Here is a 23,845-nt window from a genome sequence, read left to right as displayed (position 1 = left end):
CAGTAACGTCTCCATTGGAGACTTTGTTGTTACTGTGTCTGGCATATCGAATACTCTCGGTAGCTTGCCGGGCTCTTCGAGAGGGGCGGAGGAATCGAACTCGGGTCGGCCATGTTGGCCGCTTGTAAGGCGAACACCCTACCCGCTGTGCTATCGCTCCAGCCAGGAGTAACCCCTGAGTATTGCCAGGTGTGACCCAAAAAGAAAAAAAGAGAAAAAATCAGCAAATCAGGTCAAATGCCTCATACAGCTATGAGGGAGAAAAGAACCTGGTAATATCCCTACAAGGAAACCAATCCAGAAAAAATCTTTTCGGTGGTGGGGAGTGGAGAGAGGAGGCGCTCACCCAGCCAAGATCGGCCCTCTCCTGGCTCGGTGCTCAAGGGTGACTCAAACAGTGCTCAGGAGATGGTGGTGCTGGGGACTGTACCAGGACTGGCCTCAGGCAGGAGAAGGACCTCAGTTAGCCCCTGTGCTATTCTCTCTGGTTCCTTTTTGTTTTGAGACTACACCTGGTGGTGGTCAGGGCCTGCTCCTGGCTCTGAAGGCCATACGGAGTACCAGGGACTGAATCCACGGCGATCATGTGCAAGGAAAGCCCTTAACCACTATATTACCTTATCTTAGCAGGCCCCCCAGCCCCACATTTTTAAAAACAACCTTAGGCACAACATCCAGACACCCATTAAAGGGGCTGCCAGGGCTACAGTGCATGGGGTTTCATCTAGGTCCTTAGTTTATGGTGGGCAGAGAAATGGCACTTCCATTTCTTTGATGCCATAAAACTTAGAACTCGGGAATTCTAAAATAAAAAAAAGTGGGCCCAGAGTTATAGTACAGTGGGTAAGGCACTTGCCTTGGATGCAGCCCACTACGGTTCAATCTTAGGCACCCCATATGGTCCCGAGTCCTGTCAAGAGGGATCCCTGAGTGCAGAGCCAGGAGTAAGCCTTGAGCATCATCAGGTGTGCCCCCCCATAATAATAAATAATAAATAAAAATGTTAAAAGAAAGCAAAACAATAAAACCGTGTCTTGACATTCAAAGGACATGAGCCAACCAGAAAAAGTGTCCAATATCCAAAACTAGAAAACAGAATTTTCTAGTAACAAAACTAATCATGATAGAATTGAATCGTTACTCAAAAATAAACAGCCAAGAGTCCATTATGATGTGGATACTGACTGGAGAAATAACTGAAAGTTTTCATGGCTCAGCTATGGTGCTTTAATAAAAAAAAAAAATTTAAAAATAAGTTGTTTGTAGAATGTTTGGGCTGAGCCTGCAAGCAGGAGGCCTGAGCTCAAACCCAGAAGACCTGGTCCCCAAGCACTGCTGGGTGTGCCCGACTGTGTGGGGCCACACATGGCAGTGCTCAAGAGCCAGCAGGGTGACAGCAGGTGCAGGGGCGTGGCAGAGCTGGGCTCAATGCAAGGCAGGTGCCATATCATGCGAATCACATCTCTGCCCAAGGCATCTTTTCAGGGAGGGGGACCCACTCCCAGCTACTCTAACTCCAGCAGTGCAACACCATGCTACACCTGACAGCGCTGGGTCAACCCAGGGCACTGTACACACAAGGCAAGCAGTCCGGCCCTTGAAGTTCCCCCCCTGATTTCCAAGATATTTTGGTTCATTGGTTGGTTTTGGGGTCAGACCTGGCAGTAAAGGGCAGCAAAAAGTTGGGAAAGTGGCTCAAAAGGCTGGTAGATGCATTTGTATGCAAAGGTCCTGGGTTCAACCTCCAGCACCTAATGGTTCCCCAGGACCACTCAGGGAGCACCCCCCTTACCACCAGCCAAAGACAAAACAAAAACAAGAGAAAAATGCAGAAGGGGGAAATAGAAAGTGACCATTGGTATACCACAGTAATAATTCTGATAAGCAAGACTAATGGATAATGGAAAAAAATTAGTGGGTAAAACTTTGAAAACCTCCCACAGATATCTGCTGGTTACTTTGGAGGGCTAAGTATATGCCCACAGTTTTATTTTTTTGCCACTGACCATGTTAAAGCTCAAATTACTCTACTAGAGAGACAATATGATCTAAAGAGCAGAACCAACCTCCAAAACATAACAAAAAGTATTTCCTTCTGAAGAATCATTGAATTTGAGTGTAGGGGCCAAGTTTACTGATGTTTGAATAGATCTATTTTGCTTTGCTTTTTACCAAGGGGTTATATCCAGCAATGCGGGGGCAGCTATGTGGTGTCAGAGATTAAACCCAGAACCTCACTTTCGCCATTTGAGTCACTTCCCAGTCCCTGGAACAGAATTTCTAACAAATCTTTGGAATTCCCTGAAGGGATGGGTATTTGATCGCTGTATAATTGAAACCCAAGCACAAAAATTTGTAAGTCTACAACTGTACCTCATGGTGTCTCATTAATAAAAATAAAAAAATAACAAACAAAATAAAAATATAATGGGGGGCTGGAGTGATAGCACAGCGGATAGGGCGTTTGCCTTGCATGTGGCCCACCCAGGTTCGAATCCCAGCATCCCATATGGTCCCCTGAGCACCGCCAGGAGTAATTCCTGAGTGCAGAGCCAGGAGTGACCCCTGTGCATCGCTGGGTGTGACCCAAAAAGAAAAAAAAAAGGACTGAAGTAATAATACAATGGGTAAGGCGTTTGCCTTGCATGCAGCCAACCCAGGTTCAACACCTAAGCAGAGCCAGGAATAAGTCCTGAGCATCGATGGGTGTGATCCCCAAACAAAACAAAGCAAAATATAATGTTGGGGGTCAAGGAGAGAGCTCAATGAGATGGCGCACAGGACCAATGGAACAGGCTTTGAAAGCAGGAGTGTGACCTCACTCCCCAGAGCACCACTTTCACAGGGAGCGACTCCTCAGCACCGGGCCAGGGGTAGCCCCTGGACTCCCAAAATCATCAGGTATGGCCCCAAAACTAAAATTAATTGGGGATAGAGAGATAGTACAGTGGATAAGGCATTTGCTTTGAATGCGATCAACCTAGGTTCAATCCCTGGCAACCCATAGGGTCCCCTGGGCAGTCAGGACTGATTCCTGAGTGCAGAGCCAGGAGGAACCCCAGAGCACAGCTGGGTGTGACCCAAAAACTCAAAAATAACTAAAAACAAACAACTGTTTACCAACTAACTGGATAGCTCAGATGAAACAGAAAAATTCTTAGAAATATCAATGTGTTAAGGCTGAATCAAGGGCCAGGATCTAGCTCAGTGGGGAAAAGCATCTGCCTTGCATGTATGAGGCTCCAACCAATTAGAAAGCTATAACTTGAGTGAGATCCTTGAAGAAATACTGATTAGGAAATATACAATGTTTTAAAAATCAAGGCAGCTGAAGGCAAAGGAGATAAAACGGGTTAGGATGCACATGTGCCCAACCTGGGTTCAAGTCCCCAACATCAGATGGCCAACAGATCAATGCTGGATGTGCCCCTGGAGGGCTCCAAGCATGCGAAGGAACATGATCCAGAAGGCCCCCAGTGATACAAGACATGATAGAAAGAGGGTGAGATTAGAAAGAGAATGGCCCCAGAGAAAAAGTTTTCAGTATGGAAGTCAGCAAGGGGCTTGGGATATGCAAAGATAATTCTCTCAAAATCCCACACTCTATACCCAAAACCCAAACCCAAAGCAAACATCTAGCTCTTCCCCACCCTTTAAGAACTTATCATCTTGCAAGCCTTAAATCCAAAGCACACACCCAACCCCCTAGTTAAGAAGATAAAAACTTTTCATTTTTCCTGAAGGAAACCAACTCCCAACCTCCTTGCCCCACCCTTCCTTTCGTCAAATCAAGGGTACTAAATCTGGCTGTTCTTTGCACCCTGATGCCTGCAGACGGCAGGAGTGGAGCACCCCAAGGCCCCAGCACCTGCTGCATCCTCAAGCATCATGCTCAAGCAGGCCAAGGATCAGCTGAAAATGACCGCAGACTCCCTGAGCACCTTGGGGCACTCCACCCTATTCCCATCAAAAAGGAATAAAAAGGGAGTCTAAAAATATACAACTGAGACACTGGAAACTCTGACTATAAACTGTGCTAGTGTACCATTATATCAATGTTCAATTTCTGGAGAGCAACACTAGTTTTATTTTTACTTATTTATTGCTTTTAGGGTCACACCCAGCAATGCACAGGGCTTTTGGGTGCACATCACGTCCTGGCTCATGCACTCAGGAGCTCCTGGAGGTGCTCAGGGGACCATACGGGATGCTGGGAATTGAACCCAGGTCGGCCGAGTGCAAGGCAAACGCCCTACCTGCTGTGCTATTGCTCCAGCCCCACAACACTAGTCTTAGTTTCAAAGAATGTCCTTGTTCTTACAAAAAATGTCAAAATATTTAAAGTTTTGCAACACACCTCCAAAAGTTAAAAAAAAAAAACCCACAAAACTCAGAAGAGAGCAAATCAGGCACTGACAAACTGAAAAGGACTTACCAGTGTTCACGGCAGTTCTTTCAAGTTATAACTTTTATAAAACAAATAGTTGGAGAAAAGTTAAGTAGCTTAAACAATTTAGTAATTAAGGAATTATAAGACAAACTGGAGAATTTCCATTAAGAAATGTAATCTAGCCCACATCCAAAAGACCAAAAGCAACTGGTGTTGGCACGGATGTGGCGAGAAAAGGACTCTCCTTCACTGCTGGTGGGAATGCCCACTGGTTCAGCCCTTTTGGAAAACAGTATGGATGATCCTCAAAAAACTAGAAATTGTGCTCCTATTTGACCCAGCAATACCACTCCTGGGGATATATCCCAGAGAGGCAAAAATGTATAGTCGAAGTGACATCTGCACTTGTTCGTTCATTGCAGCACTCTTTATAATAGCCAGAATCTGGAAAAAACCTGAATGCCCAAGAACAGATGACAGGTTAAAGAAACTTTGGTACATCTACACAATGGAGTACTATGCACCTGTTAGAAAAGATAAAGTCATGAAATTCATATACAAGTGGTACTACATGGAAAGTATCATGCTAAGCGAAATGAGTCAGAAAAAAACGGACAGACACAGAAAGATTGCATTCATCTGGGGAACATAAAGTAACAAAATAGGAGACTAATACCCTAGAATAGCCAAGATAAGTACCAGAAGGTTTATCCATTGCTTTGAGGACAGCCGCACACGCTAGGGGAAAAGGCAGCTCAGATAGAGAAGGGAGCACCAAACAAAGGGTGATGGGAGGTTCTTCTCAGGATGGGAAATGCGTGATGAGAGTAGACTATAGAACAAACAAGATTGCCACTCAATGTCTCTTTTGCAAACCACAGCACTCAAAATGAGAAAGATAACAAAAGGGAATGCCCTGCTACAGAGGTAGGATGGGATGGGGGGATGGGGGAGGGAGGGATACTGGGACTGGTGGTGGAGGAGAATGGGCATTCGATGGTGGAGGGATGGGTATTCGATCATTGTATAACTGAAACCCAAACACAAAAATTTGTAAGTCTACACCTGTACCTCATGGTGTTTCACTAATAAAAATTTAAGGGAAAAAAAAAAGAAATGGAATCTAGACTAGGACAGAGCCCAGTGACATCACTCATGAATTCCAAGGATGAGACACTAGGACTAACTAGTGGGAACCTATCACTATCACTATCACCCCGTTGTCCATTGATTTGCTCGAGCGGGCACCAGTAACGTCTCCATTCGTCCCTGTCATGTGCGAGTGTAGCCCAATGGCATATTGGGGGCTTTTTCAGGGTCAGGGGAATGAGGATCATCATTCCAACAGTAACAATGTTTTTGAATCTATTTTTTAAAAATTAAAAGGGAAAAAAAACTAAAAATAAAAAGGGAATCTTTTTTAAAAATCAAATCAAATTGCAATATAGAACCATGGGCCTAGAAAGATAGCACAGGACCAGAGCGACAGTACAGCGGGCAGGGCAATGCAACCCCAACCAAAATGTGTTAGCCCACTCCCCTGCCACCCTACCATCCCATGGGACATAAGCAGTTACAAAGGAAACGCTAGACACTGTTCCTTAAATAGAAGGAAACTAATTCTGATTGGAAACAAGGAGGGAATGAGGAGTAATGGAAGGTGTGTGAGTAAATCAGTTACTAAAAAAAGCAGTAATATCGAGGGCTGGAGCACTAAATAGCACAAAAGACAGGGTGCTCACCTGGCACACTGCCAAGCTAGGTCTGATCCCCACCACCCCATATGGTCCCCCCTGAGACCCACCAGGAAGGATCTTGGAGTGCACAGAGAGGAGTAAGCCTTGAGCACAGCCAGGCAGGCACCAAACAAGCAATAAGATATTACAGGGCTTGGGGCTGGAGTGATAGCACAGCGGGTAGGGTATTTGCCTTGCACACAGCCGACCCAGGTTCGTTTCCCAGCATCCCATATGGTCCCCTCAGCACTGCCAGGAGTAATTCCTGAGTGTGAAGCCAGGAGTAACCCCTGAGCATCGCCAGGTGTGACCCAAAAAGAAAAAAAATCTTACAGGGCTTAAAGTGTAGGACTGTAGCACTGACCTCCTCCTGTTGTTCATTGATTTGCTCGAGCAGGCCCAGTAATGTCTCCATTGTGAGACTTGTTGTTACTGTGTTTGGCATACCGAATATATCATGGGTAGCTTGCCAGGCTCTGCTGTGCGGACAAGATACTCTCAGTAGCTTGCCGGGCTCTCCAAGAGGGGCGGTGGAATCAAACTAGGGTTTGCCGCATTGGCCACATGCAAAGCAAATGCCCTACCCACTGTGATATGGCTCCAGCCCACAGGGCTTAAATTATATAAATAAAATGCCTCAAAGGAGTATAAATCACACCCACCTGAGTAGAAAGTTATACCTTCCTACTGTCTTAAATTTTGGTATTTTTAAGAAATACATCAAAAAACTAGAGTTCCAGGCAACCAACTGTACAGAAATCTGAAGATGCACCTTGCCAAGAGAATGGGAGGCAAGTGCTGGCTGACAGGGGACAGCACAGAGGCGGACATGCAAGGCAGCAGCAAAGCAGGTAACAGAAATTCCACTAAGCTAGAATAAACTGACAGAGGCTGATGAACACATGCATCAAAGACACAAGGGGAGTTGAGTTCATAACCACCTGCAAATTCTTCTCTCCACAGACCTCCACCAACACACAGGGAAGAGTAAGGCAGCAGGTGACCATACAGTCCCGAAAAAGAGCAGCTAGGTCAGAAGGACAATGCAACAGGTTTGAGTGCACATTTGCATAAAGAGGCCCAGACTCAATTTCCAGGAGTGGTTCTCCTAGCTCTGACACTACGGGTACAGTCAAAAAGAGGAAGAAGAGCAGTAGAGAAAGAACAGCCTCAAAATAAAAGCACAAAAATGTCTAACTAGACCCTTCACCCCACTGAACCAAAGTCATGTGGGGGTGGCAGCAAAACACATCATCCCACTTCTTCAGGGCATATGTTAAAACGCACCTCTGTTGTAGCAGAAAAGACCTAGGGCCACAGAAATAGTCCCTGGGGTAAGACATCTGCCTTGCACATGGCTGACCCAAGTTTAATCCCTGGCACCACATTTGACCCCCTGAGGCCCACCAGGAGTGATCTCTGAGTCAGGAGTTCCTTGAGCACAGAAGCACTAAGTAAGAATAAGCCTTGAACACAGAGACAGGAATAAGCTGTGAGCCCCGCTGGATGTGGCCCCCAAACCAAAACACGTAAGAAAAAAAACCTGAACACTAAACAAGAGAGCAGGAACTGCCTTGGACCTCTGATACTACTGTACATACAGCCCCAGAGATATCCTGCCACTGAGGGAAGGGCAAACAAAATTGATCATCAGATACAAGGCCATCATCAGATACACACCCAGATCATCAGATACACGCCCCAGTAATGAGATGTGAGAACAGGGGGACTGCTGATGGCTCCAAAACACCAGGGTTATTCCTATGCTCCCTCTAAACAAAGTAACTAAACCCATTACACTCACAGATAAGGAGAAAATACTGAAAGACATAAATGAATGCTTTCACCTTCCTACCACTCTACTCTAGGGCTGGAGCCATAGCACAGTGGGTAGGGCGTTTGCCTTGCACGCGGCCGGCCCATTCGAGTTCGATTCTTCCGCCCCTCCTGGAGAGCCCGGCAAGCTACCGAGAGTATCTCGCCCGCACGGCAAAGCCTGGCAAGCTACCCGTGGTGTATTCGATATACCAAAAAAAAAAAAAAAAAAAAAAAAACCACAGTAACAAGTCTCACAATGGTGACGTTACTGAGCCCGCTTGAGCAAATTGATGAAAAACAGGACAGTGCTACTACTCTATTCTAAAACTCAGTGATGTAATGATTTGGGCCTTTGCTGAACTTTTCTCATAGCTAGTAAGCTCACAAAAGTGAAGAGCCACCAAATGAAAGTCTATATAAAGGGCTCCACGCTGGCTGAGTGTGATCCAGGTGTCACAAAGCATGCAAGAGTGGGCATACTGCAAACCAAGGCTGTGCAAGTTCCACAGCCAAAGGGCAAGCCCTGGGAGCTCCACAGTCAACTGTGCAATCCCTAGTGCTCCCACAAAAAAGACAGGAATTAGAATGGCGGGCAGGCTGAAAGAAATATGTATTTAATAAATATGAAGTGAAATGACAAAATATCACCCTTTTTAAAAAACAAAACCCCATCTCTTTGCCTCCTAAATTTGAAGCCTATCCTCTCACTCACTATTTCAGTTGAGGAACTGACAGTAAGCTCTCACAGAATCCAGAATGTTCTGAGAGAGGGCAGCATGAACAAAGTCAACCAGCTCTTTAGCTAAGGATAAAGAAAACAGCCCAAGAGCACAAAACATTTTTCCATTCAGTCCTCACTTGCAGAATTTCACTTGCCTTGCCCAGAACTGAGACTCAGTTTGGTTTTAAATCGGTATTTTGGGGGACTGGAGAGAGACTGAAGAATATAGCGGGTAAGGAGCCCTGGTTCAATCTTCAGCATCCCACTTGTCCCCCGGGGGGGCACTGCCAGGAGTGATTCCTGAGTGCAGAGTAAGAGTAACCTGTGAGCATCACTGAGTGTGGCCCAAAAACAAAGAAACAAACAAGTAAGCTGTAACACACCCAGAGTCCTGAGTTCAATCCTCACCAAAGTACAGTTTCCTGAGCACTCAGCCTGGAGTAGTCCCAAGTATGGCACCCCAAACCAAAATGACTAAGTATTTTGTGTTAGTGCTAAGTCTGATATTTGCCTAGCTAAAATCTGATTTTAAAGCTTCAGAAAAACTTCAGTGAAGGTAAAACCTTAAAAGTCTGAAATGGGGGGGTGGGAGGAGTTTGTTTGAGCCTCACCCATGCTCACAGCTACTCCTAGTTCAGTGGTCAGTTCCTAGCAGAACTGCAGGACCAGGCGCTAAATCCGGGAAGCACTTGACTTGCTTATAGAAATCTCTCCAGCCTCAAAATGAGAAACTTAAATGGATATCAGCCTATTTTAAATGAAATCAGGTTACTTAAAATGTTACCAGAGATTCTGAAATAGGAAAAAGGGATAATAGCATTTAGCTCCACGCAATTATAAAACTTGTAATTTATAAAACATTCATTAGTTAACAAAAATAAACTAGATATAAGTGAAAACGTAGTTGACAGTTAACTGAACTCCCTAGGACAATTCCATGGTGAGCTGCTCTTGGAAAAAAATCCCAAATTGTTCCTTGTGCTAGTATTAAGCAGAACCCAAATGAAAGGAGGGTTGTCTTTCTTGAAGGTGTCTTCTTGTCTTCTAGAAGACATTGGGCTAATGTGCCTCTTTTCAAACATTTGTCTACTTGAATAAAAACACAGTACAAGAGTGACTCCTAAAGAACCCTGGCAAACTCGAGGATCTCAAGCAACTAAGTGAACTGTTCATGAAAAATTACCCAGGGTAACAGAGCCAGTACTGTATTTTAAGTCAAAATTTTCCACCTTATTTTTAATTCTAGGAGGGTTTAAGAATTACTGGCATCCCCCCCCCCCCCATGTGTTGTTTTGATTTTCACTGAATCCTAAGAAGAATTACAAATACTTATACCCTGCATTTTATATAGTGCCTTGCTCACTATTCTTGACCTCTACTAAGCTACAGTAAGAAGAGAAGGAAGAAGGGGGAAAAAAGGATTCTTTACAAGGAGAGAATAAAGCACTTACACTTCATAGGACTCTCTAGCCACAGATGCCAGGTGCTACCCACTGAAATCCAGGCTTGGACTAAGCTCCACATTTCTGAAAGGACCATCTCAACCGAAGCCTGGGGCTCAGAGTCAGCAGGAGGAAGCTGCAGCTCCCACTAGCAGCACATTTCAAAGAGGCTGCAAATGCAACAAGAGAACATTTTCCATTTAAACATCTAATTCCAATCTCCCATTTCACAAAGCAGTAGCAGAACAGGCCTTTTTATCAGTCTTTACAAAAGGTATTTCCATGACTATGTAATGAATATGAAGCAGGCTATGGCCCAGTGATCCTTTCACTGATAGAGCGCTCTAAGTCGTTCATTATAGCTCACAGCAGAGTTTAAAAGTGGTTGTCCCTTTTTCCCTTTAATGGTGCGCTGTTGCTCCAAGACTCACGTCTACAACAACAGCTCTAAAAACGTTGCATCAATGAAATCACTGAGCAGGCACTCAACACTGCAATCACACGCCCAGATGGGTGTAAGGAATCATTAGCTGCCAAGAATTAGAAGTGGATTAGACTGCTAGTTAATCCTCTACAAAAACTCAAATTAAGCAGAATTACTTACAATACTTCACAGAAGAACTCTAGCAAAGAGAAAATGAAGTTCTGGAAATAAAAATATTTCAACAAGATCTGAAAATAACACAGATGTGCCAGACTGTACATTTTTGTAAGCATTTCAATTAATGGACAATATATTAATTGAAGACTTTCAAAGGTGTATGGTAAGAGCAGAAAGAGAACTTAAGTGCTCGCTTCGGCAGCACATACACTAAAACTGGAAAGAACTTGACTAATAAAACCTACAAGTCAAACAACCCAATATTTAAAACAAATAACCTAAAGAAGTGTGGTATATTATTAGAAAAATTTTCATGAGATAAGAAAAAGTAAAATTTTAACTTGGTCAACTATGTTGAGTTTTCTTCTAACCCTTGTAAGTATTTTACCAATTTGAAATAACTGTTAGATCCATTACACCAAGATCTATTACTCTTGGTGTAATAGATGTCTTTTTTTTTTGATACCAGATTTGTTTTGTTTTCTTGGGGGGGGGGGTGCGCTACTCCCGGCAGGGCTCAGTGCTTACTCCTGGCTCTGCACTCTGGGATCATTCCCGGTGGGGCTTAGGGGACCATATGGGGTGCTGGGGACCGAACCTGGGGCCAGCCACCTGGGGTCAGCCCTACTCACTGTACACCAAGATTCTTCATGGTGGTTTTCTTGGACAGCAGGTTCAAGAAATGTTGCTTAAGGGGATTATTAAGACTTCTAAGATAAACTATCACTACCTTTGTTATTTATTTTTGGAGTGCTGGGGAATGACCCCACGGCATTGACATGTGGCACGAGTTCGGCCACTGAGCCACAGTCCCAGCCCTCAAGCTTATTTTTCAAAATAACTTGTTTTGCAAGATGGCCTGGAATACAAAACCACAGGGAAATAAAACTTAGCTAATACCATCACTACAGAAGTACCTCCAAAAGCAGAATATAAAGCACCCTAAGAACACTCCTGCATGCATAAATTCTCAAAGAAATAAAAGCTCATTTTGAGACAAATTCAAAGTATATCTTCACAGACAATAACCATAATAAATGAACAGATAATGAAAAGAGAACTGGGATTTTTTTTTTTTGATGGGAGGGAAAGGACTCCCTGCTGAAAACAGTTCTTTAAACAAAACAGCATAATCTGAGTGAGTGCAGACAAGAGTAACCCCTGAGTATTGCTGATTGTGGCCCAAAAACAAAACAACAAAAAAACCCCAAAAGCATAATATATTCAAATTCCAGAATACTCAAAACATCTTAGGAAGACTAGGCCACTGTCTTATTCCAGTTTCCTCAGCTTTTGAAGAAATACCAGTGTTTCTGGCACAAGCCTTTCCAAACAACCCCTATAGCCTAATGACTTCTGTCAAATGACTTTTGGCTCAAATTTGTAGTTGTCAGTCATGCATAAAATGGTACTGAGAAAGCTTGCCCTATTTGTGGGAAAGTAAAAACTGCAACGTACACTCGCAAGTAACAGAACATTTTCTATCAAAGGGAAAAAGTACTTTCTTCATAATTTCTTTTGGTAATTCTCCCTACCAGAAAGAGAAATTAAGTCAGTACTTTTTTATTAGTGAGACACCATGAGGTACAGCTGTAGACTTACAAATTTTGTGCTTGGGTTTCAATTATACAACGATCAAATACCCATCCCTCCACCAGTCCCCATTTCCCACCACCATGGATCCCAGAATCCCTCCCAACCCCCATCCCCCCATCCCCCCCTGAAGGGGTTCTGAAATTACCACCTTTATGGGACTGGAGCAATAGTATAGCAGGCAGGGAGCTTGCCTTTGCACACTGCCGACCCGGGCTCGATCTCCAGCATTCTATATGGTCCCCAGAGCACCTCCAGGAATGAGTACAGAGCCAGGAGTAAGCCCTGAGCACTGTCGGGTATGCCTCAACCCCTACCCCCCAAATATCTATGTCCACTTCCCATATAAAGATTGGTATTATTAACATGAAAAAATACTGATCATCTAGAACACACTGGAAGAAAATTGTGTTATTAGAAAATGCAGCAAAAAAAATTAGAAAACATGGCAGTGTACCGACAATTTTATAAACAAAATCAAACCATCAACTCTGGTCTTGTTTAGGAAAGTAAGAAACAACCCAAATATGGATGAATACCAACCAGATAACAGATCACCACACCAAAAATCATCACAAATTCTCATTCATAGTGCATATTTAGCACTGCCCAAATCAGAATGCAGCCATGCAAGTAAGTGACAGTCACAATATTTGTCACAACAGTCATCAGGCCAATGGTTACCCTATTCAATGACAGATTAGTAAACTTTTTAAGAAAAAGGTCCTTTGTTGGGGCTGGAGCTATAGCACAGTGAGTAGGGTGTTTGGGCTGACCCGGGTTCAATTCCCAGCATCCCATATGGTCCCCTGAGCACTGCCAGGAGTAATTCCTGAGTGCAGAGCCAGGAGTAACCCCTGAACATTGCAGGGTGTGACCCAAAAAGGAAAAAAAAAGGTTCTTTGTCCTTTGTTTATTACAACTTACTTATATATCAGTTTCCAGCAGTTCAAGGTATACAGTATTTCTACTTTTAATAATCTGACCCACAGAAAGTATAAAGAAATATTTTCTGGGGCCAGAGCAATAATACAGCAGGTTGGGTATTTGCCTGGCATGCAAATGATCCAGGTTCAATCCCTGGCACTCCTATGATCCTGGAGCCAAGTGAGGAGTGATCCCTGAGCACTGCTGAGTATGGGGGGAAAAAAAGTAAATATTTTCTGTTTTCTAGAAGACCTTTCTTTTAAAAGAAAGTTGGTTTTAAGAGTCATTTGACAACAATGTGAACACAAGTACTTACTAAAACAAGAAATAGCCTAAATATTCAGATAAGTTCAAATAAATGTCTGAAACTGCTTTAAGACAGACAGTGCAGCAAGTATTTGCTTTATATATAGTCAACCCAGTTCGATCCTCAGCCCTGCATATGGCCTCAAACACTGGCAGGGGTCACCTTAAGCACACAGCCAAGAATGACCCTTGAGTATGGCCCAAACAAATAAAATAAAATTCTGGTTTTAAAACTAGACTAAAAGAATCAAGAATTGTAAAACAAATCATTTTAAGTTTCAAAATTCATACTCGACATACGACATTCCTGATACTATCTGGGGGAAAAAAATTCCCAGGATATGTCATAAAATCTAACTTAGTCCATCTACACATGCTTTGATTCCTGTGACTCCTTCCCCCTCTCTTTCCCCTGCTGGTCTTGCTGCCTCCTGTGCTGCCAAAGGTTCCCACACACTTAGCCCTAGTGGGTGCTGAGAATCAGACTCAGCAGGCTATATGGGACCCTGTGGGGATCAAATCTGAAGTTTCTGATAATAAGGCTGGTACTTTACCACTATGTTGCATCCCCAGGTACCAATTTTTTTTAAATACTTTTCTTCATTCCTTTTTAGCTCCCAGATTGAATTATAAATTACTTTGAAAGCAATTACTTTTAAAGCAATCTCTAATCTATAGACTGTCTTTCTAAATAAAAGTAACTTCCTGGGGGTTGGAGAGAGTATAGTGGGCAGGGTGCTTGCCTTGCACACAGCAGCACTGGCTTCAATCCCCAGCACTGGATATGGTACCCCAAATCCTGCTAGGAGTGATATCTGAGCACCAAGAGTGATTCCTGAGAGCAGGGCCCTGAGCACTGCCGGTGTGGCCACTAAAATAAATAATTTCCTTATAACCCGAATCGCAAATTTAGAGCAAATGAATAGCATAATTCATTAGCTTAATGATTAGACCCTAAGAGATAGTCTTTCCTTTCATTACTTTCTATATTGTCTACTCATTCTGGTTACTAAGAGCAAACAAAGAAAGTTATATAAATGGTCCAGACAATTGTGTTAAGATATGAGAATATCCAGTAATAACTACCATGTAAAACAAAATCATAGTAGGTTGTTTTCAAGAATTTTTGTAGAAAAAATGCCTCATGTCTTCTTTTCTCAGAAAATGTGCAGTATGAATTCAGAAAATTTGTTTTGTACAAATATTGGAAAAACACAAAAAGAAATTAACTCTTAGCATGAAATTAAACCAAAGTTTACCTTACATTGTCAAGTCTATTGTCATCAAATCATAAGAACTACACTAAATGAGTCTAAGATTAACACAGTATAAAATGGGAGGAAATAAGGATTGGTTTCAAAACGTGCATATGAAAAGGGGGTTTTGGAAAAAAAACAACAGACTAATTCTGGTCATTACTAATTTTTTTGTTTTGTTTTGGGGTCACACTTGGCAATGCACAGGGGTTAACCCTGGCTCTTCACTCAGGAATTACTCCTGGCGGTTCTCAAGGGGACCATATGAGATACTGGGATTTGAACCCGGGTCGGCCTCGTGCAAGGCAAATGCCCTACCCGCTGTGCGATTGCTCCAGCCCCAGGTTACTAATTTTTTCACTGAAAATTAAAAGTTTGTTACTATACTAAAACAAACTTTTGGTTAAAATTATCAGTTATTATTCCAAGAAAGACTTCTCCAGAGCACAAAACCAGGCATAAACCCTGGGCTCTGCAGGTATGTTCCAAAAACAAACCAAAAAATAGGAGCTACTCCTAACAGTGTGTGGGGGGAGGAGGAGAAGGGGGCTTGCCAAAGCCATTTGAGTCACATGTTAGCCCCTAAATCTCTGAAAACTGAACATCATAGGAAACTAATGCTATTTCTTTTCAATTAACTGGATATAATAGAAGTAACAGAAACAAACGGAGCTCCTAGATAAAAACTAATCTTGAATTTTCCAAATGTCTCACCAAAGCGCCTACAGCAGAAAATTCATTCAACATTTCTTAAGAAATGTATTTTTGGAGATGAAGTCAGGAAATTTACATACAAGTGGTACTACATGGAAAGTATCATGTTAAGTGAAATGAGTCAGAAAGAGAGGGATAGGCATAAAAAGACTGCATTCATGTGGGGAGCATAAAGTAACAAAATAGGAGACTAACACCCAAGAATGGCCGAGATTAGTACCAGGAATTTTGCTCCATGGCTTGGAGGCCAGCCACACATGCTAGGGGAAAAGGGAGCTCAGACAGAGAAGGGAGCACCAAATAAAGGGTGTTGGAAGGACCCTCCCAGGATGGGAGAAGCATGCTGAAAGTAGACTATAGACCAAACATGACTGCCATTCAATGCCTCTTTTGCAAACTGCAACACCCAATAGGAGAGAGAGAACAAAAGGGAATGCCCTGCCACAGAGGCAGGGTGGGATGGGGGGGTGGAGGGGGGTGAGAGGGATACTGGGATCCGTGGTGGTGGGAAATGGGCGCTGGTGGAGGGATGGGTATTTGATCATTGTATAATTGAAACCCAAGCACAAAAATTTGTAAGTCTACAACTGTACCTCATGGTGTCTCACTAATAAAAATTAAAAAAAGAAATGTATTTTTGGCATCAGATAATTTCTTCTTATACATGCTTTATTCCCCCCCTTTTTTTGCTTTTTTTGGGTCACACCCAGCGATGCACAGGAGTCACTCCTGGTGGTGCTCGGGGGACTATATGGGACGCTGGGAATCGAACCTGGATCAGCTGCGAGCAAGGCAAACAAACGCCCTACCCACTGTGCTATTGCTCCAGCCCCCCTGCTTTATCCCTTCTACTATTAACATCATATTACATCAACAAAAGGATCCTAAGTCTAATGGGGGAGGAAAAAAACCCAAATTTTAAAAAGGTAAAACAATAAATACAATTAAAATACTCTATATTGAGTACAATAGTCCAGATTTGGAAGCAACTCAAATGTCCAAAATGGAATATTATGCAGCCAGAAGGAAAAAAATGAAATCATGCAATTTGCTGCAACTTGGATGAATATGGAGAGTATCTCATTTCACTTAACATGATACTTTCCATGTAGTACCACTTGTATGTAAATTTCATGACTTCATCTCCAAAAATACATTTCTTAAGTGAACTAAATTAGAGAGAGAAGGACAAAGACTGAATGATGTCACTGTCTATGATATTTAGAGAAAGAAGACAGGGGAACGAAAGGTATCAAATGATAGTAAAACCCATGACCTAGAATAAAGAATGCCAAGCAAGCTGGCAAGTGGGAATGGGAGGCGGGGGTGAGGGGGGATGAGACTAGACTGGAGGTAACATAGAGACATTGGCTGAGGGTTTTAGACCCTTTGGTGTGAAGTGAGGTAACTGTAAGCACGTAATCCAAACTACAATAATTTTTAAAAATTAGTTTTCCAGGGGCTGGAGCAATAGCACAGTGGGTAGGGCGTTTGCCTTGCATGCGGCTGACCCAGGTTCGATTCCCAGCATCCCATATGGTACCCTGAGCACCGCCAGGAGTGATTCCTGAGTGCAGAGCCAGGAGTCAGCCCTGAGCATCGCTGGGTGTGACCCAAAAAGCAAAAATAAATAAATAAAGATTGCTTTAAAAAAATTAGTTTTCCAAAAGGAGGTGGGGTAAGGGGGTGGGAAGTACCGTTACAGTCACTGATGGAGGGACGCTGACATTGATGGTGGATGTGAAGCTGGAACACTGTATGCCTGAAAATATTATTAACAGTATAATCCACAGTGCTTAAATAAACTCAAAAAATATAAATTAATTTTAAAAATTAGGTGCTCTACTCAGTGGAGGCAGAAATTGTCAGGGTTTTTCCCCCTTTATTATCTATGGATTTTTATTATAATCTTTTACTTATTTCTATTGTACACACTTAGGCAGTATCTATAGATCATCTAATATAAAACCAATATTCCCTTTCTTAGGACAAAACATACTTTGTACTTTTATAGGCCTATTCAGATTTTCTCCCATTAAATTTTAATTATCCTCACTTTTATGTTTTGTTTTTGGACCACTCCTGGCTCTGCACTCTGGGATCACGCCTAAGGGGTCTCAAGGGACCATCTGGGGTGCCCGGTCTCAAATCCAGATCAGCTGCATGCAGGGCAAGTACCCTACCAGCTATACTACCCAGCTCCAATTTTCTTTACTTTTAATAAATTTTACATTTATAGGATTTACCTACTTCATATAAACTCCAAAATGTATCCATAACATTAATTCTTTAAATTTATGGGCTGGAGCGACAGCACAGCAGGTAGGGAGTTTGCCTTGCATGCGGCCGACCTGGGTTCGATTCCTTCGTCCCTCTCGGAGAGCCCCGCAACCTATCAAGAATATCCCGCCCGCATGGCAGAGCCTGGCAAGCTACCCGTGGCGTATTTGATATGCCAAACACAGTAACAACAAGTCTCACAATGGAGACATTACTGGTGCCTGCTCAAGCAAATCGATGAACAACAGGAGGACAGTGCAACTTCTAAGAAATTTATAAAAACTTAAACAATAATACAGCAGACAGGGCACTTGCCTTGCAGGCAGTCAACCCAGGATCAAGTTTGACACCCATATGGTCCCCCAAGTTGCCAGGAGTGATCCCTGAGCACAGAGCCAGGAGTAAGTCCTGAGCACCCGCTTAGTGTGACCCTGCCCCTGCCACCAAATAAAAAAAAAATTTAGGTTTAAGGGGAAAAAATTACTTTATCAACCTGTCAGCAATTTACAATTTTGCTGAAATTTGCGTGTCTGTGAAACTAGAAAGTTTTTATTGAAACTTTGGGAAGAGGTGAAGGGACAGAAAGGGAGAAGCGTGTGTTCTAGAGAGAACACAGGTTTCTCCAAGCAGAATAAGCACGCAAAGAACATATGAACAATCAAGAGACGTGTCCTCCCTGAAAGAGCAAACAAGTGATTTACAAATTTTGTGGAATTTTAAATTGGCTCGATTGATCTACGTTCGGTTCGTGTATCGCTGTTACCACCTACCCCTTTCCCACCCTCCCCCACAAGCACACAAACAGATCTCTCCCATGTGTGGGATAAAAAGAAACGTAGGAAACATAGTAAGAGGACAACAAAGCTAAGAGTCATTAGAACTGATGATTTTGTCCGTGGAACTGAGGGTACAAGCTGGGGGCAGGGGTGTTCTTCTTACGACACTGAAGGAAGTTCTCTGGTGCTGGAATGACATAGACATGCAAGTGTGATTAAGAGTATTGTAAACCCTGGGACCTAAATAAAAATACTTTTTAAAAATCTATTATTTTCAGCGGGAGTGAGAGTACAGCCAGTAGGGTGCTTGCCTTGTATGCTGTAACTGGGTTCAATCCCCAGGCATCCCCTATGGCTCCTAAAGTCTGTCAGGAATGATCCCTGGGCACTGCTGGGTGTGACCACAAAACAGAAATCAAAAAGACAGATTTTTCATCCAAGGGTGTCAGTTACACTTTAAGGAAGGAGAACTTAGAGTGGGCTTTGAAAAGATGCATGCATCTCTTCATACAAAATAATAAAAGCATGGGGGGGGGGGGGAAGGAATCAAATAAAGGGGGAAGCAACACAAAGTGATAGTACAAAGGTTAAAGTATTTGCCAAGTAAGCAGCTACAACACTGGCTCAATCCTGAAACTGCCAGAAGTGGCCCCTGATTACTACCTGGTGTGCACCCACCTCCTGACAAAAAAAAAAAAAAAGCAGAGAAACGACAAAACTAGACAGAGTATCCCCTCCCAATCAGCCCAAGTTTGCTTACTGTGAGAGACAGTGCATCGGATGGGAGGGACCCAGTAAAGAGTCTGTAGATACAAGAGAAGCCACATACAACCACGATCAAGGTCCCTGAGAATTCAGAAAAGAAGACGCAAAACATCTAGATGCACAGGAGAACTGGACATAACCATGCTTAAGTTTTACCAATGCAGAGGCCGGGAGGTAAATCTAAGAACAAAGTGCTAGAATGATAAACCTTGGAATCCCAACTCGAAGAGAGGCCAGGCATGGAGTTCAATGGTACACAGTGCACACTTCACATGCGTGAAGCTCTGGGTACAATCCCTAGCACCACCAACACCAAACTATTAAAGGAGAGAAGACCTACTAGAGAAAAAATAGAGGCAATTAGTTAAATGAAATATGATTCTGATAAAATTCAAGAATGAAGGCAGGGACTTCAGTTTAACACAACTGAACTGACTCATTAAACGTGTTTATCCTCAGGTTCCTTCCAAACACCCACTAAAATCAAGAGCAAAGAAAATTTTAAAAAAACAAAACCTGGGGCTAGAACAATATCACAGCAGGTAGGGCGTTTGCCTTGCAAGCAGCCAATCCTGGTTCGATTCCCAGCATCCCATATGGTCCCCCAGCACCGCCAGGAGTAATTCCTGAGTGCAAGAGCAAGGAGTAGCCCCTGTGCATCGCCAGATGTGATCCAAAAAGCAAAACCCACAAGGAAATCTTGTTAATAAAAATGTGGAAACTGAACAGCTGAGCATTCGTCTATGTCTTAGCAGGTGAGAAAAAAGCTGAAATATGTTTAGGGCAAGAAAGATAGGATGAAAATGGAAAAGGCATGGGGCAAACCAATTCATGCTGCAAAATCCCAGTCAGTCTCAGAAGACAGCAAGCACATGTGAAGCAGCTGCACAGATGGTACAAGGGCGGAGCACTTGTCTGTGTGAAATCAGTCTGAGCACTTAGGACCTGACGTGTCTTCCCAACCCTGAGCACTGGGCTACTACCCTCCTCTCATCACGAAAGACTTAACCTGAAGTCCAAGGACTCTGGGGTCTTGCCCATGAAATCACAGATGGAAGGGCACACTGAAAACGGGATAAGAAACCCAAAGAGAAAAGAAACCCAAACACCTATGAACTTGACGGTGGGACACCCCTCCCCCCCGCCCCCAACTCACTCCTCCGTCCGCCAATACAGCCTCTAGAGGCAGTGAAACTACAGGGCTTGGGTCAGGTGGAAAAACAAAAAAATCTGTTCAAGAAAACAAAGAATAGTAGGACAAGGAGAGAAGGGGTGGAGATTTTCATTTCAATAATTCATCAAGCAAGGGAGTAATTCAAGAAGGGGAACCAGAATTCAGTATGCTCATGAGAGCGGTGAAGACTGGAACTTCCGAGGATACTGTCCGCAATCACAGAGTATGGAGAAAGAGACCTTAAGTCAACCAGGCCAGAATGGAGCAGAGAGGCTCAAACAGGTTTTCTTCTAAAACAAACCAACAAACAAGGACCAGAGGGCTAATACATAATACAGCAGATAAGGCACATACATGCCCTTGCTGTGGCCAGCCCAAATTTGATTTCTGGCATCCTAAACAGTCTCCCAGGACCACCAGCAATAATTCAGCACAGAGCCAGGAGTAAATTCTAAGTACCCCCAAAACAAAGACACAAAGACAAAAAATGAAAAAATCAAAGAGAGACAAGTGTATTGACCGAGACTTGAGATGAATTACTGTTGGTATAGAGAAAATAAAGAAAATGATATTTTAAAAAGTAATGATTATCTAAGGGCTAGAGCAACAGTACAGCAGATAGGGCACTTGCCTTGCACATGGCCAAAACCCAGTTTTGATCTCCAGCACTCCATGTGATTACCTGAGCCCATGAGGAGTGATCCCTGAGATCAGAGCCAAAAGTAAGCCCCCAAGCACCTCTGGATATGTCCCCCCCCCCCAAAAAAAATACACACACTAAATAGTGATCACCACCAGAAAAGCTGCCTAAAAAGGGAAATTTAGGAGCCAAAGTGACAGCACACAGCCAAACCAGGTTCGATCCTCGGCATCCCATATGGCCCCCCCAAGCATGACCAGGAGTAACCCCTCAGTATCGCTAGGTGGGACACAAAAAGCCAGGAAAAAAAAAAGAAAAAAGGAAATTTACTATATGGAATCAGCAGGCTCAAATGTGGCGCAAAGTTCAGGGCTTCTACATGTGCCAGGCAGGTACTCCAGCTCCCAAAACTTAATTTGGTTTTGTTCTGGGCCACACACCCAGTGGTTCTCTGGGCTCAGGGATCACTCCTGGAGGTGCCTGGGGGACCTTAGGATGCTGGGGCTTGAACCCAGGTCAGCCGCATATAAGGCAAGTACCCTACTTGCTGACTCCTCAGCACCACCAGGCAGAGGCACTGCAATGCCTCGCCAGGCCCACAGTCAGGCCAAGTATCACTGGGAGTGGACCCTGGACCCCTGAGCACTGCTAAATAGACTGCACACACACACACACACACACACACACACACACACATACACAAATGAAGTTTTTATAGTTTGTGAAGGGCATACCGCTTAAAGGACTGGGCCCAGACCCCATGATGGGCCCGAGCAACTGCATTTCTCCTTCACCTCTCTGCCCAGCACTTTTGGGTTGCCCCTGCACCAAACCATCAGGTCCACACAACCTGTGTGACCCTTGGCCCCCAAGCACAGCTGGAAACACCCTCCAAAAAAAAAAAAAAAGAGAGAGAAAAAGAAAGAAAAAGAAAAATTTTCTTAGAATATTTTGTTTTATTTATTGGGTGGGGAGGCCTGGGGCAGTGTTCAGGGGACCATGCATGCATGCCCAAATGAGATTGAACTTGGGTCTCCCGATGTGACGCACAGCTCATCCGGCAGCTTGCTCCCTCGGGTTCAACCTCCAGTAGCTCATATGGTCCCCTGAGCACCTCTGGGAGTCATTTCTGAGTGCAAAGCCAGGAGTGCAAAGCCCTGAGCATCAGCGGGTGTGGCCCAACAGATAAATTTTTAAGGGGCGGGTGATGGCTCCAAGGCTCAAGCACCTACCCTGGATCCCAACTCACCCCCACGTGTGCTGGCGCTACCTGACAGCTCTCCTGTCCAGCTGTCCCAGTCAGGCACATGCATGCCCCGCCACTAAAAGGCTGCCAGAGCCGCTCAAATAAAAAGGCTGCAAGCACCCAGCCAGCAGAGCGAGCCGGGGGGAGCACATGTGGGAGCACAGCAGCAACCCTGAAGAGCCCCAGAACTAAAGGGGCATGACCTCAGGCCAACAATGTGAGCCCCCTGGTGAGTGTCACAAGCATGAGGGACCCCCCAGTCATCACAACAGCAGCAGCAACAGAGGGTAGGGATAGAAAATTTCAAGGTAATAAAAACCATGAGATTACTTGCGATTCTTGAGTCAACAATTGCCAAGAGGGGAGAGAAGCACTACCAGAGTGAAATGGGGGGCAAGGGGAGGGGGAGGGGTTAGTGGTGCTGATGACTTTCTAATAATGGTAGAATCCAAGATGCCACTAGGCGCAGATGGCTAAGTCAGTGATCTGGGTGGGGGGATGGTGATGTTTCAGTAATGGCAAGATCCAAGAAGTGCAACCAGGTGGCTGAGAAAAAGAGAAAGGAATTAAAGGACTATGTTTCAGTGAACTGTCAATCCAATTACTAGAGCTGCTTAAAAAAATAATTGTTTACTATATTGAAGATTCTCCCAGTCCCTTAGTCCCTTCTCTGAACCATGAGATCAGCCCTGGTAGGCCGACATGTAAGAACCACATCCACAGGTCTGCACGTCCCCTACCTCCTGGTCACTTTTTTCAATGGGGACTCCCAAGAGGAAATCAGGAGAGTAAAGTCGCGGCAAAGCCTGGCAAACTACCCGTGAGGTATTCAATATGCCAAACACAGTAACAACAAGTCTCCAAAAAAAAATGGAGACGTTACTGGGCCCGCTCGAGCAAATATCAATGAACAATGGGAGGACAGTAACAGTGACAAAGTCCTGTTATTTATTTATCTGGGGATTTTGGGCCCCACCCAGCAGTGCTCAAAGTTACACCCGGCTTGGCACTCAGGATTCCCTCCTGGCAGGCTCAGGGGGCAACATGGAATGCCGGGAACTGAACCCAGGAGACAGTGTGCAAGGCAAGCGCCCTACCCACTGTACTATCTTTGTTACTTTTGGAACAGGGAACTTGACTGCAGATAGTGAAGATTATAAACGGTTTTAAGAGACAATAGTGGGAAGTTACAGGAGACTCCCAGCAAAATAACAATGACTAACATACCTTAAGCTCTTATGCTCCAAGGAACTTTCTAAACTCCTTTAATCATAAGAAATACCCCATGTCGGGCTGGAGGATAGCACAGCGGGTAGGGTGCTTGCCTTGCACGCAGCTAACATGGCCGACCCAGCATCCCATATGGTCCCCCGAGCACCGCCAGGAGTAATTCCTGAGTACATGAGCCAGGAGTAACCCCTGAGCATCGCTGGGTGTGACCCAAAAAGCAAAAAAAAAAA

At 43.9% G+C, this 23,845-nt stretch overlaps 1 protein-coding gene across 2 annotated transcripts in view; it reads right to left on the bottom strand.

The window, feature by feature from the left end:
- TNPO3 (transportin 3) overlaps positions 1–23,845 on the bottom strand; it is an 85,671-nt gene that overhangs the window by 59,096 nt on the left and 2,730 nt on the right. Inside the window, exon 2 of one of the 2 annotated variants that reach the window (XM_056117989.1) lies at positions 10,117–10,277. The exons of the other annotated variant lie outside the window; for it this stretch is intronic. The gene's annotated coding sequence lies outside the window, so the exon portion shown is untranslated. The remainder of the gene's footprint in view (positions 1–10,116; positions 10,278–23,845) is intronic. 2 annotated transcript variants of the gene reach the window in all.

The sequence above is a fragment of the Sorex fumeus genome, unplaced genomic scaffold (assembly GCF_029834395.1).
Source record: "Sorex fumeus unplaced genomic scaffold, SorFum_2.1 ptg000037l, whole genome shotgun sequence".
Taxonomy (NCBI): domain Eukaryota; kingdom Metazoa; phylum Chordata; class Mammalia; order Eulipotyphla; family Soricidae; genus Sorex; species Sorex fumeus.
The sequence above is the reverse complement of the archived record's forward strand: the minus strand, read 5'-3'. Positions and strand labels throughout refer to the sequence as shown.